Source organism: Acanthaster planci, linkage group LG15, assembly GCF_054643075.1.
Source record: "Acanthaster planci isolate LZ-2023a linkage group LG15, COTS_SCS, whole genome shotgun sequence".
Lineage (NCBI taxonomy): Eukaryota > Metazoa > Echinodermata > Asteroidea > Valvatida > Acanthasteridae > Acanthaster > Acanthaster planci.
In genome coordinates, this window is record NC_141791.1 from 6,964,197 (window position 1) to 6,982,432 (window position 18,236).

The 18,236-nt window shown below is 41.7% G+C and overlaps 1 long non-coding RNA gene and 1 pseudogene across 3 annotated transcripts; one reads left to right on the forward strand and one right to left on the reverse strand.

Annotated features, from left to right (window-relative positions):
- Positions 1–498: 498 nt before the first annotated feature.
- LOC110984652 (betaine--homocysteine S-methyltransferase 1-like) lies at positions 499–10,247 on the reverse strand (annotated as a pseudogene). The gene is made up of 7 exons (XR_015427809.1): positions 10,102–10,247; positions 9,760–9,950; positions 8,771–8,965; positions 8,239–8,350; positions 3,788–3,982; positions 3,378–3,459; positions 499–2,294 (listed from the first exon to the last, which is right to left on the reverse strand). The product of XR_015427809.1 is annotated as a betaine--homocysteine S-methyltransferase 1-like (transcript).
- Positions 10,248–10,259: 12 nt separating this feature from the next.
- Positions 10,260–12,600, forward strand: LOC147796641 (uncharacterized). 2 transcript variants are annotated; one of them, XR_015427810.1, is made up of 3 exons: positions 10,260–10,514; positions 11,701–11,833; positions 11,981–12,600. It is a non-coding gene; the product is annotated as an uncharacterized LOC147796641 (long non-coding RNA). The 2 variants fall into 2 exon arrangements; XR_015427811.1 differs by lacking the exon at positions 10,260–10,514 and adding an exon at positions 10,665–10,920.
- Positions 12,601–18,236: the final 5,636 nt, after the last annotated feature.

Consider the following 18,236-nt stretch of genomic DNA (forward strand, 5'->3'; position numbering starts at 1 on the left):
CCCAAAATAAATACCGTTTAATTATAAAATTCCACATCATCGGTGTTATTGTTAACACTGGAGTTTTGCAGTGTAAGGAAATTTCTTTCTTGATGTGTTTACTCAAACTTATGCAATTGAAAGCTTGTCTATGACTGGCAGAGATTTCAATACTTGGTCCTCTTTGAGTAGCAATGGTCTATGCAACTACATTGCAAGACTAGGTGCACAGAGATATTGAATTCTTTATTTGATGAATATAAATAGGGAACATTCTGGGGTCATTTTGGTCACTACGTGAGATATATTTTTCAAGGAAGAAATGTGAAAGGACTCTGAGAGATGATTATGCTTATTATGATTACGCGAAAACGATCTTAATTCTAAGCTTAGTGCCAACAAAACAAAAAATACGCCGCTTTGGGGCAAGTTTCAGGATTTTAATGTAACTTTACATAAAATTCTTGATTTCAAAACCAATGGATAAAGCTCAAGAATAAAAGAGGCAGGGCAAGGTGAAAAAGTACAACAAATCTTTTTTAATTTTGAAAAGCGTTCTTGTGAATTAAATTGACTGACTGATATTCCAAATAATTTCCAATGATAATGCTGAAATTCTATCAGCAATCCATACTTTTTGTTAGTATTTTGTATTCTAATCATTTGTGCAATTGACTTTGAAAGGTTTCTCAACGATTTTGATGTCCGCACAAGGTTTCTGTTCTCGAGTTTTCCGTGAGGAGCCTAACTAAACGTGAACTACATCCACCTCTGGTTTCAATGAAACACAGGATAATCTTCCGGTTTGATGGCCTTCAAGTCACGTTCTTTTTGGCTTTTTGCGAGAACTTAGTAATTTACTATTTAATTCATTAAATTATTTTCTTATAACTTGACACAATCTCAAAGATCAGCCGCGCGTCATTTTATTGCTTCACAAGAAAGACAGATGATTTACTTAATGATTAATGATTTTGGACCTATTTCTTTCTCTGAGGTTGATTATAAATGTAATGCAAAACTTAAGCTAACCTATTAAATTTTGGTCTCATTGATGTTATTCACCCAGATCGATCAGCATTACTCAAAGGGAAGACACATTGATGATAGCATTAGACTTATTTTCTTTTCCCTGGCGTTGTACTTTTATTGAGAGGCTTTTCACCCTAAAAAGCAGAGGGCGCAAACCGCCTCGCCACTCAATATTTTCCGTAGTATCGTTGCAGTGTACTATTCACAAGCCAATTAAGTGCCCTGTGTGTGTGTGTTTTTTTTTTTTTTTTGGGGGGGGGGGTTATTAACACCTTTAGGTCCTTTTGACACCCAATTTTGTGAAAATCGCTTGATCCGTTGGCATGCAACACGCCCATATTTGCAGTCAGCCATAAATGTGTGTACTTTTCCACTAACTGCTCAGTGCACACAAGCCGACATGCTCGAGTCTGTAAACTTAACTTCAAGTGCCGTTTCAAAACTCAATGAAAGTTCAAAGATCGGGCATGTGACTCACAAATTGCTATGGGGTAGGGGGAATCTCCCCCCCCCACCCCCCAGCTATGAGATGGTGCGAAAAACCCGACTCTTTCGGGGGGGTTTATTGTGTTGGTCATATCATTCTTGTAATGACTTGCCTGGCACAAGCTTTAATTTCAAGGTTTTGCCATCTGTAGAGGCCTAGTGAGTTGAATCAAAACATTCCTGACATTTTTCGTGCACACATCAAGGTAACCTTAAGTTTTTCCTCCTTGGAAAGGCATTGCAGTTTTTGTCACAAATATGGAAATTCAAAAGTAGCATATAAGCTGGAAACACAAAAATTGAATTTTTAAAAATAAATGAGGTTTATGGAATAAAAAGGTGAATTTTCCAGGACTGAAATAAAACAATCGCAAGACCCTTTAAGAATCTGCAATTAATCTATAATATCTCGCATTTCAGAATAAACAATTAACAATTAAACTTAATTCGAATTAGCTTTCATTATTTTCTACCAAATTACTTGCATTAATTGCATTATTCTGGTAACTACTTTGAATCGGAGAACAAGCCACTATATTTCTCTCTATCCTCGCGCCCTATGAGAGCTAGTTTGCTGTTCTGTCCAAAAAGGAAGTGCTTGTTGAGGTCCGGCGTGTAGCGGGATGCCGGCGGCTTGCGGCCCAGACTCTCAGCCAGGCTTCGGGTGAGGTGAGCCGAGTTGCCGCAACACAGACCCACGTACTTGATGCCCAGTTCCTGGATTCGTTTGCCGAAGTTGTAGATTTCCTTACGGTTACACTGGGTACTGTCCAAATTCTCTGGGAACAGAGGCTCGCCTATTTTTCATTCAGAAAGGAAAACCACGTTTCATTTTCATGCAAACGTTTGCGCTACGCTACACTACACTACCAAACCTCACCTAACCTTACTTAATATCACCTCACCTTGCGTTGCCAACATTCTGTCGTGGGTTATTGATATGAGATGATGTCATGCTGTTTTGATGCTTCGAGAGAGACAGCAGATACTGGCGCCTGGTACATTAACAGTAATGCTTAAAATGTGTCAATGAGTGTCTTTATTCACATAAAACAAATAATAAAGTCTTTTTGAAGGGTACTGACTGAGGGATGCGAACCAATGATCTCCCGCTCACCAAAACAAACTTTTTTTCCCACTAGACCACTGAGTTATAGTTTTGGTGCACCGTAGTTAACGGCCTATCCAAAGTCAATACCTTGTCAGTATGACAAACAAGAGGAAGTTACCATCATGACCAGAGCCCAACTCATCGGTTATTTTAAGTGTAATAATCTTTTCCTCTGCCCCATGCGTCTCAGAATATCTTGACAATATGACAGACGGAACCTGTTCTCACCTACTAACAAGAGCATCACTGATCGCTGCAGTGAGCAGAGCCAACTCGAATGTTTTGAGTGTGGTTGCAGACTAGCGAAAAAATGCACCGCATTGCCCGCATGGACCAAATAACAATTTGCTTAGCCTCAATTTATATGCTATTAGAGCATTTGGTGACGGAAGACAAGAGGGTTTGTAAATAATAAGTTTGAAGTTATGTATCTAATAAATTTGTACAAAACGAAACCCTCAAATAACCCTTTTTTTGCAGATAGAGTGTAAGCATCAATTTTCAAAATTCCGATGGGCTTACGACTTCCGGGAGGGTCGTCTTATGGGGGGGGGATATCTTCATAAGTAATTCATTAAGCAAAAAACAATTAAGAGGGAATTTAAATGAAGATGGAAAAAGAGGGTTGTTTTTACATGTATTGAATATCTGAGAGCTTGTTGTATCAGGTAGTTTTCCTTTTTTACGGGGGTAGACTGTTGACGATGGCAACTTATTTTCTATTCTGCTACCTGATGCAACATTATTCGGACGCAGCCATACTACTTACCAGAAACTGGGTCCTTGATGTCGAAGAAAACTGGGTATTCATCAGTGGTGTGGTATGTCACAGGCAGGGCTGCAATGGGTGCCTGGGTGTATAGATCGTGATAAACCAAAATAACCGACCACTCACTAAGCACCACTCCGTTGCATTGTTTTGTCACGTCGCGTTGCAACCGCAAAGATGGCCACTCTCATATTACTGAAATAATGCGCCTGCGCAGTCTGCCATCCTCGCAATTGTTCACTGAAGTCGAGGACCAACAGAATGTGTCCTCTTATTTGTCAAAATGGAATATATTGATTCCCCTCATATAACCCAAGAGGGGAGGTTTCGTATTCTTCGCTTCGTGTACAGATTATGGTAACTCACGCTCGGGAGTTTGGCGAGTAATGTGACGTGAAAGCTACATTTACCTTGCAATTTTGACTGCTTCTTCCAGAATTGGCAGCATGGTCTGTGGGCCCCCTCGCGCAGTTAAGCCCCACCACGTCAGCTCCCCGCGTCCGCCAAGCGGTTCAGAGCCTCGCACACTTCTACGCCGTCATTGGTAGCAGGCTTGCCGTTGACAGTCATCAAACAGATTCCGAGGGTCACGACGCATGGGAGACCTGTGGCATGGCCAGGATTCAAATAGACGGAAGGTGCCATTGCGCGAAAGCGCTTAATATAACTAACATCATAATAGTCATACCAAACATAAAGTCAACAGTCAACAAAGTACTCAGCCTGCATGATGTGCTGGGAGAGCTGTACAGAAAATCGGCTAGATATTTTTGGTAAACAGCACTTGTGAAATACTTGGCGATGGAAAGACGCCACGTTTGTTGATGTTTGATATCCATGATAGGTCACGTGTCTTACGTGGCGCAATCGGGCAATTCAAAAGATTGCCGTGCGTTTGAGGCTTGTTCAAACTATCATGGAACGCCCAGGTGCACGTTATTATCGTTTCCATCCATTCTCGTTTGTCAGACATGGTCCCCACGGAATAGACCAATTTTCGTTTTACTTTGAGAGCACTCAAGTTAAAAATGATGAGCACGTCAACCCAGCGCAGCATGTTTTCTGCATTCATAGTACACACTGGAGTAAACACACCACAATACACCCAAACAAACGCACAGCATAGATTACAGCATTTGGCTATATATGGGTGCGGAGAGTGGGGCAAATGACACTGGTGTACATGTATGTTGACAAGAATGTACAATAAAATTGTATGCAAAAGACAGTGAATAGTGGTACAAAAAGATTATCAAAATGAACTTGCTTAATTGGAAAATTGACGAAATACCATTTCTTGAAGCTCTGTGCGAAATTGTTATGAGGAAAATTATTTGTTTATGACGATGTGCACTGTTACATATTGTCCACGAACTGGGCTCCACACAAGGTTAATATGGCCGTGTTTTTAAATGTGTTGATACATGAAATAATTTTCACCTTAAATTATTTACCCCGAAAGGGGTCAATATAATTTTGTATATTAGGCACACTGGGCATTTAGCATAATCACACATTCACATTGTTCAGTAAGTCGAAAGTGTATGAAATCTCTATCTGAACTTCTTCAGTGGATTCAGTCTTCCCAAACCATAGTCTGCTAAGAAGTGGAAATGTATTGAATTATGGGGATATGCAATGAGATCAACTGATCAGGTAAAGATCGACTGACTATGCAGATTCACAAATCACATTATCACCATGATACAATCGCACATGTTGTACTGCTACATACGTTGCAAGGATTGACATTCAAGATAGAGCCGCTTTCCAAGTAACCAGACTCACTTATTTTAAGGAATGGCTAGTTTAACCACAAGCTTAAGACCCTTGGGGAAGTAAAGCAGGGCTGGACCGGAAGAGCCATTAAGGCAGTCCACAGGTCTTATAAGGAAAAATCAGTATTATTAATTTGCCTAGCCCTACCCTCAAATCCAAATGAACCAATATACCCAGCAAGAAATGAGACAGAGAGGTACCCCCCCAACATGTCCAATCCCTATACACATTTCAGACTATTGTTACTTAACACATCCCCCCAAGATGTCTGAAAGGAATTCCCCAGATTCCTGCCAGACAATGACCAACACAAAGCATGGGGGTTCTCTCCGTCTCATACCTTGCTGCATATGTGAACTAAACACATTCATTCACGCTGTATTAATATTCAGGGGAATAGTAGCCGATACCTATAAGGCAAGGAAACTTTTATGATGAATGAAAAGTCGAATAACCAGTATAAAAACCCTATGAGATCTGTGAATCAGGCAGAGAGCCGCACATCGAACCAGCCCCCCCCAAAAAAAAAAACACATCAGCTACATTACAACTTTGCCCCTAGACGTCTTCTTGTGTCGATCCATATAATCTGTCAGGTTATAACATAGGCCTACTGAGTTGTATGGCCCCACGTTTGTATGAATGACTCATGAAAACTTTGCATTAACCTGTTGAGATGTTTTCCCAATGGTCAGGAACAGTCCTAGGGAAACCTTTCGGCGATATTTGAAGCAACTCATACAATCGACCCAGCTGATACGTGTGTTGTAGTATTGTGTGGAAGCAGGTTATATACTCTAGATTGGGTATCAGCCAAGCATAGATGACCTGGAAGATGCCACCATAAGGGTGTGACAGCCTCGACTCAAAAGTGCAGTTGCCCATTGTTTATTTGGACATTGGTACACACTGTAGGCAAAAACACATAATGCAGCTGCAAGAAATATTTCACTTTGAGAGTTCTACGCTTTATTTCAGGCGTAGGCCTACCTCTGTAAGTCAAGGCTTTCATTATATCATTGCAAGAAAAAAAATGCACGTACAGAAACCTTTACCTCATTAGAAAAAGCAGGACATTATAAGCACGCCTTTTTGTTCAACAAGTATATGTAGTATGTGTTTCAAGTAACCTTTGATTTACAATTGCTACGCATACATGTATATATAACCTTTGGAATCTGTCGGTGAATTCAATCCTGTTTTGTTTGACTTTAGCATAAAAGCAGTGTCCATAAACCTGACTTCACCTGTGAATTTCATACGTTTATAAAATGCCTCGTTCAAAACTCAGAAAGATGGCTAAACCATTGGAAATTATCAGTGGAGTCATATTTTTTTATAAGTTTGCAGTTAATGAAATGTCATCTCTATTAACTGGGAGTTACATCATGTGCAATTAGCAGTTAGGCCTACCCAGGATTTACAAATAGGGAAGGCAAAATACAGAGCACTCATTTCCTAGCTTATAGGCATGTTTACCAAATGTAACTTTCTTGGCTTCTTTTACATAGTTTAAAATTGATCTTTTATACAAAAGTTTTGATACTTTCCGCAAATGAATCTGAGGATTGAAGAACCTACCCCTGTTCTAAATTTAGAGACTGAAAGTGTTTTTGTTAATTTCTGAGTACCTCAGGCTGTTTGTCTGAAAGAAATTAGATGTGGTAGGTGATGCCAAAGTAATTTTGACTCCAATTACAACGTGGCATTTAGTGTGTGACAATATCGGATGAGTGACACGAGTATTTTGTGTCTAGAATTCCCCTTTGCTCTGCACTATCGGGATTTAGGTGCACATCCAGAAAGAATCTGTAGAGAATAATGTCCTGATCTGAACAAATCTTTTGTTTTAAAATTGTCTTGGAATACTGGTGTCTTGATGACGTCATTGAGATCACATGACATTCCTGCAGAGTTGAATTCTTGGTAGACCAGTATCTGAAGAACGTCAAGTCTATTGAGGCTAAAATCTGGTGTGACTCATAGAGCTAAAGCACTCTGGTATGGTTGCAAACAGGGTTGTGATACATTTGAAAAAAAATTGGTCATGTCACCATCTGATTTTTTTTACTTTTCCTTATTTGACATTCTCTAGGATGTATCTTTTAAAAAATATTTTACAGGCTTATGAAAGACGAAATCTGATCTGATGTGACAATGACGTCATCAAGTAACAAGTGACATGATTTCAAAAGTGCATCCTTTAAAGCCCTATCTCTCCTGAAGTACAGGCCCAATTGGGATGAAACTTGGCGCATAAATAGAAAGGGGGGCGTTATAAACGAAAATGGATATCATGGGATGATAAGACTTTCAGGTGATAAGTCCCATTGACAGTAAAGGTGCACATGCCAAAGAACTACATGGTTATCTCATGAACTACACCCAACGATTGTGTCGCAACTCTGTAAATAGCTAGGAAAGAAACTGTTATAGACAATCATTCATATCGTGAGGATGATGTCACCACCTGACAAGTCATGTGACATTACAGGTACCTCCCTTCAAAGCACTCTCCTGAAGTACTGGCCTGAATGAATTGAAAGTTTGCAGAAAGCTAAAATGAGAAGTACTTGTATTATTCAAGATATTTAATATGAAGTCCCCTGACATACTATGCGTCACGATGACACAGATTGTACAGTTTTAACGGATTGATTTCCATTTCTTTCATTAATTAAACAGCTCCCAAAATGTGCGAATGGCGTTTTCAAAATGCTCTGCGTTCAAAGCAGTAATTTTAAATTACAGCAAATGAACATGAATATTCACTTTCGAAGGGTCGCGGTAAGAGACATATTTGTTGTAACTGACAACGAATATATCAATCCGGAATCCCAGTCACGTATCAGTAACCTATGAAACGTAATGCACATTCATTTATTTGAAGGATGCAAAACGAAGTCGAATGCTCGTTTTTGCGAAAATGAAACCAGGTTTGAAGTCGTTTTCAAAATCTACACCAAAGTGAATTTTTATTTAACAAATTAGATCGGGCATTTTCCGAAATTGGCTGGGAAACCTATATTAACTGGTATTAAGAATGTTGCAAAATGTCAGAAGCAAACAAAGTTTGACTCACCCTTTGCGAACTCTTTGCATGCTTGTGTAGCTAAGAGCGCCTCTCCGAGGGTGGAGAAAGTTTCCGCCACAACGTAGTCAGCCGCCGCTTCCCTAATCCATTCCAATTGCTCCTATAGCGTCAAATTCATAAACCCAAATATTTAAAGTGTGGGGTCATTTTCCAACTTTTAGCAGTTTTGAGTGTACCCTCGACTTCAAAGGGTGAACTGTTTGGAGAAAGTAGCTCATATTGAATTGGCAGGAGATTTTGGTGACCAAAAATTGGAAATAAAAATACTTTCCCAATGTACGTGAAGTACGTCTTAGTCATAAAATCCCGGTGACTTTCTGTCTAACGCGATTAATCAGTGAAATGCTAAGAACATGGATTGAAGAAATAATTATTTAAATAGCAGAGGTGAATGGTTCATTCGATTGCATGAATTATTTCTTCACTTTTTACTGCTTTTATTGCAAAAATGTTTTCAAACTTATCTAATAAATGTCGATATGCATGCCAGATTGCTTCTTGTTGAAGTTCCATAACTTACTTTAAATATCTGCCAAATTTTCTCACGGTAGTTTGGCACAGTTTCCATGAAAAGATTTGTGTTACTGATGTTACCAGCCATCAGTGTACCAGTTTGATCAGCAACTTCACGTGCCATGCGCAGAGCACTCTTGTTGATTCGCTCAAAATCGTCCTCTCGGCCAACAAGCGCCATCTTTTCACGGTTTGCATAATACTTAAATGTGAAAAGAGGAAATAAAAATATGAAAGAATTTAATATGTAAAAGAAAAAAACTCTTCCTCTGATGGGATTCGAGACAAAGGCTTCAAGGGCCGATATTTATAAAAGCCTTCTGAGCCTAGTTGGCTGCTGTTCCCGAAAGTCATTTGACCCATCCAAAACATTACCATATCCTATTGACATGCATACACACGTTGTTTGGTTGTTGGGTTTAAAGAACTGCCTAACAAACATTTTCATTAATAAATTAATAATATTATTGTGCATGCATGCATGCAATGTACAAAAGGCCTCAGCAGCAAGGGCCATTGAAAATGTATTTGGGTGCAATTTTGATCATTTTCTCTAAGGTTTTCTGGGTTTGTTAAAAAAAAGCCGGATTTTTTAGTGGTATTTTGGTCTTGGACTGCCTTGCTTGTGGTCTTGATCTCAGGCTTCACCTGTCGGTATTGGCCCTGGACTAGGACTGCCTGGTCTGTGGTCTAGGTCTTGAACTGTCGGTATTGGTCTTGGCCTTAGGCTGGTTAGCTTGTGGTCTTGGGTTGCACCTGTCGGTATTGGTCTGTGTCTAGGAATGTGATCTTACACTTGGAATGTCAGTTTTAGTCCCAACTGCCAAGTCTGTGGTCTTGAACTTTGTCTTAGATTGTCGATTATTGGTCCTCCTGAGGTCTGCCTGGTCTGTGGTCTTCATTCGTTCTTGGTGTCGTGGCTGTCGGTATTTGTCCTCGTCTTTATGGAAACCACCATGTTATTATTATCTCAATTATCAGTGTATAGACCCTTACAGTGAATGCTAGTACTACGTCACTTCCGGCGTGGATAAATTCCTCGTGTTGTAGCCTGACTAGCTCGGGATGTTCCAGAACAACTTCGGGCACATAGGATCCCGCTGTCAGGTAGCCCCGACGTTCAAAGACGAAAAGATACCCCTCCGCGCAGATAACCGTTTCACCATCGCGAATACGATCCAGTAAACCTAGTAACAAAACAGTGCGTAGCTCAGTTTTGTCTGAAAACGAAGCAACCTTTTTGCCGTCAGTCAAACCCTACGAGGGGCAAAATGACGTGATATGGAATTATAATTCTATTGTCGTTGAAAATTTTGTGCTGCATAATGTTCCACTCACCTTTGGGTCTCTGTGGCGCATCCATATTTGTGCATGACCTTTAAGGCAGAGTGCAGAGTTTACATGAACGTGGGCATGTACTGAAGTGAAGCATAAATGTTTTGTACCGTGCTTGTGCGACCCGAACACATTGAATGGGCCATGTGACCTTAGGTTCAGGCTTTAGTAATGGAGGATCGGCAGCGCATTATGTAGTGAAGGGAATGGATTGGATCATACACTCGTAATGTATCCTATCCCCCTATCCTACCCCCACAGATTTTTTCGAAAAGAGGGGTCTGTTTGGGCCAAGAAATAGTGGGATTTTGTCAGTATGGCCCGCCCGGGATCATCTCTGTAGATTCAGGGGCACTCATCCGGGGGCAAAGCAGACAAAAATGTGATAGAAAATTTGTCAGAAGAACTCCAGGAAGGTGAGGAATGTCATTTGAAAAATGGCCGCTGAGAAGACTTGGGAACATTTACTTTTGGGGGGATGAGTTTGTTTTGGGCGGATAATTAAAAAATTCATTGGGTAACCTACTAAAAATTTAAAATCAAATGAAATCTGAAGGACCAAACAACACATTGTTTTTGTTTTTTTGTTTGAGAGGCCTCAGGGCTTCAGTTGCCTGCCATGTTGCTCCAAACTTGCTTGATTTTACACTAGTTTCAATGGAGCTTGAATTGGTTCAGTGCACCAATAATGCAGTAGACCGATCTTGAAGAACACCCTCTTCTGTCAGTACATTTTGCTTTCATTTCGGCCTGCACAGGTTGAGGGTAAAAGTGTTTTTTAATTCTACAAGAGTTTGTGCAATGTATGGCACTACACAGAGGGTTAGTGGATATGTTTTATATTTTATAACTGGAATTGTATGAAGACTTTACTGCAGTTTAGTTTCAACATATTTCCCATGGCAAGGCTCCAGTGTGTACAATGAATGTATGGGTTATTCGGTTCTGTTGGATAGACTTTTCTGAATGGCCTTTCTAGGGATCAAACTAGCATATAATTTTAGTGTGCTCTCTCAGTTTGTAATGATATTGAGAGAAAGAAATTTGCATTGTCACGTGTACTGAATACTTACTTGACAACAAGACGGTGAAAATGGGAACGCTTCGCGAAGCTTCTCTGACAAACTCATGGACCTAATCATTCTTAGTCCTAACGTTTAAAGGATGTGTATGTCTTAATTTGTTTTACATCGACGTTGAAAATACCCAAGTTGACAAATACACACTTAACATTGTCTCTGCGAGTTGAAAGTCCAGTCAAAGCGTCGACAGAGCTTAAAGCTGTTCATATCGGGCCTAATTATGTTCGACTCTGCACTTTAGGTATTTCTCTAATTCCTGCTAAGTCTGTAAAATAAAGAGAGATGCTGGCAAATTACATTTGACAGACAATGCCTTTTCTTTGTATTGCGAAACCTTTTCCAGTGAGTAAATGCAGGGGTCGGCGGTATAAATACCTGATGGCAATGAAGGTGCGGTGAGTAAATGTTCTTCACGATCCTCATTTTTAGGGTGGGGGGGGTTAGGAAGCATTCTCCTAATTCTCAAAATGAGGCTACATCAAACTTCTGCACTCTACACCACTCTTCTGTCTCCATACAGTATACTATTTCTAACACCTTGAATCAACTTAAGAGAGATCACTCTACACAAAGACCAATGCATGCCACGGAATTAATGTGACCATCAATGGATGGAATGTACTCCGCAATCACAACGTGCCAGATCAGAGGAGGTAAGCTGGCAAATATAGCAGTTTGGAGAGCAAATCGACTATTCCAACGTTGATAAAGGTTTAATTATACATGTGTACTCATTCTTTTTTTGTACGGGTATGAGACATAGTGCAACAATGGGGTCTGTGTCCTCTATTTGCATTCAGATGACCACTGCTTCACATTGGTGCCACTGTAACCAGTGAGATGTCAAATTGTGCAGAGGCGGGGGGGTAGCGGTTCAATTCCACTTGATTAATTACTGTTGGAGTCTGGAAGTCAAATGCAGGATCCCACGAGGAAAGTGCTCACAAACTGAACAAGTAAGGTAACTATGCTTCTCCTTTTTGTAATCTCCTAACACATCAAGAGCCTTCCATTTGATTTCTCTTGTAGCTTGTCTAGAACTCAACTTCACGAAAACCAAGATGGGCTAGTTTTTGTACCAATATTCACATTTAGCAAGCTAAAGTGATGTGGATAACTGTATAACAGTGTGCATTTAAAATGAAATAACATGAATGAGCACATGTATTAGCTCGATCGATTGCGAATTGAAATGAGATGTATCTTTCTGATTTTTTTTATATTTTAAGTAGTACAAAACTGGTCGACGACCCACCTACAGCCTTACTGGACCAAAAGAGAGAGCGCAATTTTCCTAGCAAAGGAGGTTCCTTTGGTCGGAAATGAACTTCGCTGATTCACCAACGGTTATGGATGCACCCTTAACGGTTGCATTGCTACCAACAACATGAACACTTCCGACCAATGACTCTTTCACTCAGTGAACAGGTCTTTCTGCACGAAGCGGATAATCTCAATCTCTCTCTCTCTCTCTCTCTCTCTCTCTCTCATCTCTCTCTCTCTCTCTCTCTCTCTCTCTCTCTCTCTCTCTCTCTCTCTCTCTCTCTCTCTCTCTCTCTCTCCTCTTCTCTCTCCTCTCCTCTCTCTCCTCTCTCTCTCTCTCTCTCTCTCTCTCTCTCTCTCTCCTCTCTCTCTGTGTGTGTTCTGGGCGGCCTTCTCAGCTCTCCCCAAGTCAGCCTGGACGTCTTCATCTCCTCATTGCAGGATTTCCTACATGTTGTTTTGGGACGCCCAACCCCTCTTTTGCCCTGGGGATTCCACTCGAGCCCACTGACAGAGGGTGCTGGAAAGGGCTAATCCGTTTCACAAATTTTGGTGAAGGGTGCACCACTACAAATAAATTCCCATAGACTGCAATGATAAATCCCCACACTTTGCAATAATTTTAAAAATACTCACAACTCTCACAGATGTCCAGGCTGCACAGAAATACGATGATCGACATGTCCCCTTTCATTTTCCTTTCAATTTTCGGGGGGTTGACCAATGAATTTTTGAGAAATTTTCACCAGAAGCACACCACCCCTAAAATGAAGAAAATGTCCCTGCCCAGAAAAGTTGCCATTTTGAAAAACCATCCCTCTGCAAAACGGCCAAATAGTGCCATTTTCGGACCCAACTGCACCCAAATTACTCAGAATTTGACGCCCAGAGTCCGGGCCAGGGGTTCAGTGCCACATTTCTCCAATTCCTCAATTTCATGGCTCTCAGGACTCTCTAATATAGAATATTTTGAGTGTATAACTTTTATTAATGAGCTCGGCGGACATATTTAGGGCCTAATTACCAGGGTGCACCCTTTAATAGCAGGCAACTTTCATATTTTGGCATGAGAGTCCAATCAGTGGAAACAGAATTATCTGGGAAGTAATTTTCTGCAAAAAAATTTGAAAAGTACTGTTCCTCTGAGAAACCACAGGGCTTAAGGTGTAGGGGTGTGGCTATGGTGTTTCCCAGTTTTTTCAATGGGAAAGCACGACTGTTGTGCATGTCTTGGGCATCATGAGGGCACTCAATTCTGTCCTTTCCACATCTAATTGTGAGAAATTTTCCCTCATTTACACATGCATGTTATTTTTGGGTCCATCTGGGGTCATTTTGATGTGATTTTTTCCACTTTAGGGGCGGAGGGAGGTGAAAAAGTGGGGGGGGGTCTAAGTAATATTCAGCACAGCTGAAACACACATTGTTGAATTGAACAAGGTTCTCTGTATTTTACAGGTGACTGTTGACATATTAAAGATTACAGGACATTTGTGAAAGTTTATTTCAGCAACTAAACATTCTTGGAAAATCCACAACTGTGCACAATGGGCCTTTGATGACATGTTTTAATTCCCACATGTGGCTGTCCATTTAATTGCCTGCAACTCCCAGCTGAAGATTTATTAAACGACCCCTATAATGGCTCCTTGGCCAAGCCCTTTTCACTCTGCAGTCTCCATTGTCCTAGCTTGGTTAATTACTGTCCCCAAAGATTTCATGAGACCAATCTTTCCCTCTCTCCCCCCCCACCCCCCCCAACCTGCCATAAAATAACAAAAGAAATAAACTCCCATGTGATTTGGTCATCATGCTGGGGTTCAACAGTGAGTATTAAATAGTACATGCACTGTGCCACATGGTCACACAGAGTAGAAAGTTGCTCAAACTTGCAGTGCAAGCTATTTCTGCAAAATGGGTCGCTTGGGACGTGCAGTTTACAAAAGGAAGAAAAGTTGGTTCCAGAAAGGCCATAACTTGTCACCTGCAAAATGCATGCCAGAGGACAGTCAACTGAAGCTGGACTCACCAACAGTCTACATAAGGCCAACACAAGAGCAGATGAAACTCGCTGTTGCCAGAGATGAACAGGGGTTCTTTTGTACCACGCCCAATGCTGTGCCGACAAGGGATGTCATGCTGCTCCGTCCCAAAGCTGCCGAGACTTCTCCTCTTGACAACCTCCAACACAAGACGAATGCAGAAGTCAAGTGCCAGGGAGCAGCAGATCAGTCCGAAGGAGGGGTCCGAGCGACATACCGGTTTGTCGACATCCATTCTGCAGTCGACCTGGGTGCCCAGGCTATTCTAGATCACCAACAGGTGCATCCAGATTGCGATGGCCGCCCCACGCTGATGCCAGATGCTGAGGAGCGTCGAGGTTTGGGCGTGTCCGAGATGATGTCCTGCCAGAAGTGTGGGTTTTGCAGCGAGAAGAGAAAACTGTTCACGGAGATTCCACAGAGGGGGCGAGGACGACGGACCGCCGCTCCAAACATGGCGCTCTCGGTGGGCCTGTACAACGCTGGAATTTCAACAGCTGGTGCAAGGAGGCTCTTGTCAGCAATGGACACAACTGTTCCTTCGGTGAGTGCCCTGCAAAACACATCAAACAAATGAGGTGAAATCATCACCGCAGAAAATGAAAGAGACATGTGCAACAAGAGAACAATCGTGAAAGACATTCATGAACTGCAGGGTTACGAGCGAGAAAGTCCAGTTGCAGTGGAGACCGACAGACAATATAACAATCCTCTTCGAAACTGTCGCAAGAAAACACCCTTCATCCCAGCAACGCAGACAAGAGATGTTGTCTGTGAAAATGTCACAACCAGCAAATTTGTCATCATTTACCACCATGAGAACAAACTATACAAAAAATGTGACAGTTCCAAAGCAGGGGATCACAAGCATGCCGGGAAATGCACAGCCACTCGCCCAGCGAACTACAACATGGGAGACGAACGTGAAGGCGGCATTCAGTGTGCACAAAAACTTTTAAACTGTACAGAACCTCTTTTTGTAGATAGAGTGACAACCGATGCCGATGGTTGTCTGGCAGAAGGTGTAAGCTCCCATATGCAAAGTAAGACTGCAGGTATGGAAATCGAGCATTTATTAGACCCCCCTCATTTAAACCGATCCCTCTGTGCAGCCCTAAGTCGTGCAAAATTCAGTCCAGATATGTTTCCAGGCCAAACTAAAAAGGAAAAGACAAAGCTGCAGGATCGATTTGCCGATGATGTCAGCCACAGGGCACAGGCCGAGGCTGCTGCCATACTCAAAAACAGTGGTAGGGACTCTTCCAAAATGAAAACCATGTCAGCAAATGCAGCAAGTGGAATCGCTCAATGCTACATGGGAAATCACGACCTTTGCAAAAAGTGGTCACCAATTTGTAGGGGTGGTAAATATAAATTTCCATACCTGCCAGTAAATGCCCGTGGCAAACTGAAATTGTCAACTTGTGACGAACAGACTCTTCTCAGAGTACTAAGCAAGAGACTTTGCCAAGAAGCCATGGACAAAACTAAATATGGTACCAGTACTCAGAAAGCTGAATCTATGAATCACGCCTTTTCTGTAACCAACCCAAAAGGAACACAAACCTTCTCAAGAAATGGAGCTTGTAGGGATCACAGCGCAGTGCACTTGGTCAATAACGGACACGCAAATTCAATAGTCCGAAAGTGTAGAGCTGCAGGTTGCCCAATAACTGGTGGCTCGCCAGCTGCAAAAGCCCCTCGCTGAAATGGATAAGAAACAGAAGTATCATGCCAAACGTGCAAAAAGTCAGCAATACAGATCACGCAGGGCTCAATTGCGTTCACAAAGGTTCCATCTGTACTATACCACGCAGCCACTTTACAAACGTGGCCAACTAGATCCCAAGCCAAATGATGATTTGAAGTGTGACACAAACACCGACTGCCTCCTCATCCAAAGTGAACATAATTACTGCAAACGTTTTCCAAAAAAGTAAGGTATTGCAACAGTGACTAATTTTTGGCATGTCAACAGCAAAAATACCTTTCAGAGGCTTAAACTCAAATGATGCAGTCCATGAGCTCACCGTGCCCTTGGCACCTATGCCGTCTTTTGCACACTTTTCGGGCATTATTTTGTGCTCTTGTTTCTAGGGAAAGATGGCCGAAGCAGACACACAATGAATTATGGCACAGGTGACTTACATCGCACTGCCGTGGCAGATTTAAATTTCCAGTGTGTACCATGTAAGCCACCCTGTGTACAGTCTTCAGAGTGCGTTTGTTCGAGCCGGGCATTTTTACAGAAATCATTCCATATGTCACCCTCTCCTGCTCTCCAATTCTTCTCACACACCCATGCCAAATAAGGCATCCTTTCCACGACTCCAGTCTGCTTTTTTTGGCAATTATCAGCTTGACTCGTTTGCACCATAAATCCAGTTCGGCCATTTTGCGCTGTGTTTTCAAACTTCTTACCTTGGACAAGCCACACATCGTCCATGCTGTCCAAACTAAGTCAAGTCCACACAGGATATTCGCCACCGATCCAAAAGTAGACTTGAGAGATTTTTAACTGACTGAATAAAAAAATATGTCTCTTCTGTGTACAATTTGAATAATACTGTAAAAGAATAGCCCAAAGAAGACAGAAAAGAACAAGCAGTGACTGAGGTAAAAGACTCACCATGTTTTGTTTACAATTTTCTAGCAGTCCAGCCATGTACATACATGCTTACTCCATTGTGGTGTTTTTGCAATAAAAACCTCAAAATCAGAGGTACAGAGTGTCAAAGAATTTGTTTTCCTGTCTATTTCATCTTAATTATGTCCATTTCAGCTTAGTTGAGAGAAACTGCTACAGAAGGCAAATGTTTAAATCCCAGTCAGAACAACATGGCCGCCACCATTTTCAAGATCTATAGGGTGCACCACTACAAATAAATTCCCATAGACTGCAATGATAAATCCCCACGCTTTGCAATAATTTTAAAAATACTCACAACTCTCACAGATGTCCAGGCTGCACAGAAATACGATGATCGACATGTCCCCTTTCATTTTCCTTTCAATTTTCGGGGGGTTGACCAATGAATTTTTGAGAAATTTTCACCAGAAGCACACCACCCCTAAAGTGAAGAAAATGTCCCTGCCCAGAAAAGTTGCCATTTTGAAAAACCATCCCTCTGCAAAACGGCCAAATAGTGCCATTTTCGGACCCAACTGCACCCAAATTACTCAGAATTTGACGCCCAGAGTCCGGGCCAGGGGTTCAGTGCCACATTTCTCCAATTCCTCAATTTCATGGCTCTCAGGACTCTCTAATATAGAATATTTTGAGTGTATAACTTTTATTAATGAGCTCGGCGGACATATTTAGGGCCTAATTACCAGGGTGCACCCTGAAGGCAATACGTTCATGCACGCGGGGTCACCGTTACAAACGCACACAGCATTATGGATTGCGGCCGCGCGACCGGCTGACTTCGCTTGTCACCCGGCGCCCCAGCTGACCAGCCTGGTGTAAACAAAATGGCGACATGGGAAAAATTTCGAATGAAATGTGTGTGGTGTGTGCCATCCCTGCTGGGAAAATTCGGTGTGTGCATCTGTCAGAGAGCAGAGGGCAGAGGGCAGAGGGCGAGTAAAAAAATGCCCAGAGGTTACTGGTGATGTACAGCAAAATCCAAAGTTTTTATGGCATTTTGCCATACGTTAATTGCGAGAGGCGTTTAAAGACGCTGTCTGGGCATGTGACGACAGTTGAAAATCAGTGTCGTGCAAACATGACGGCAGAAAGGTATCCATG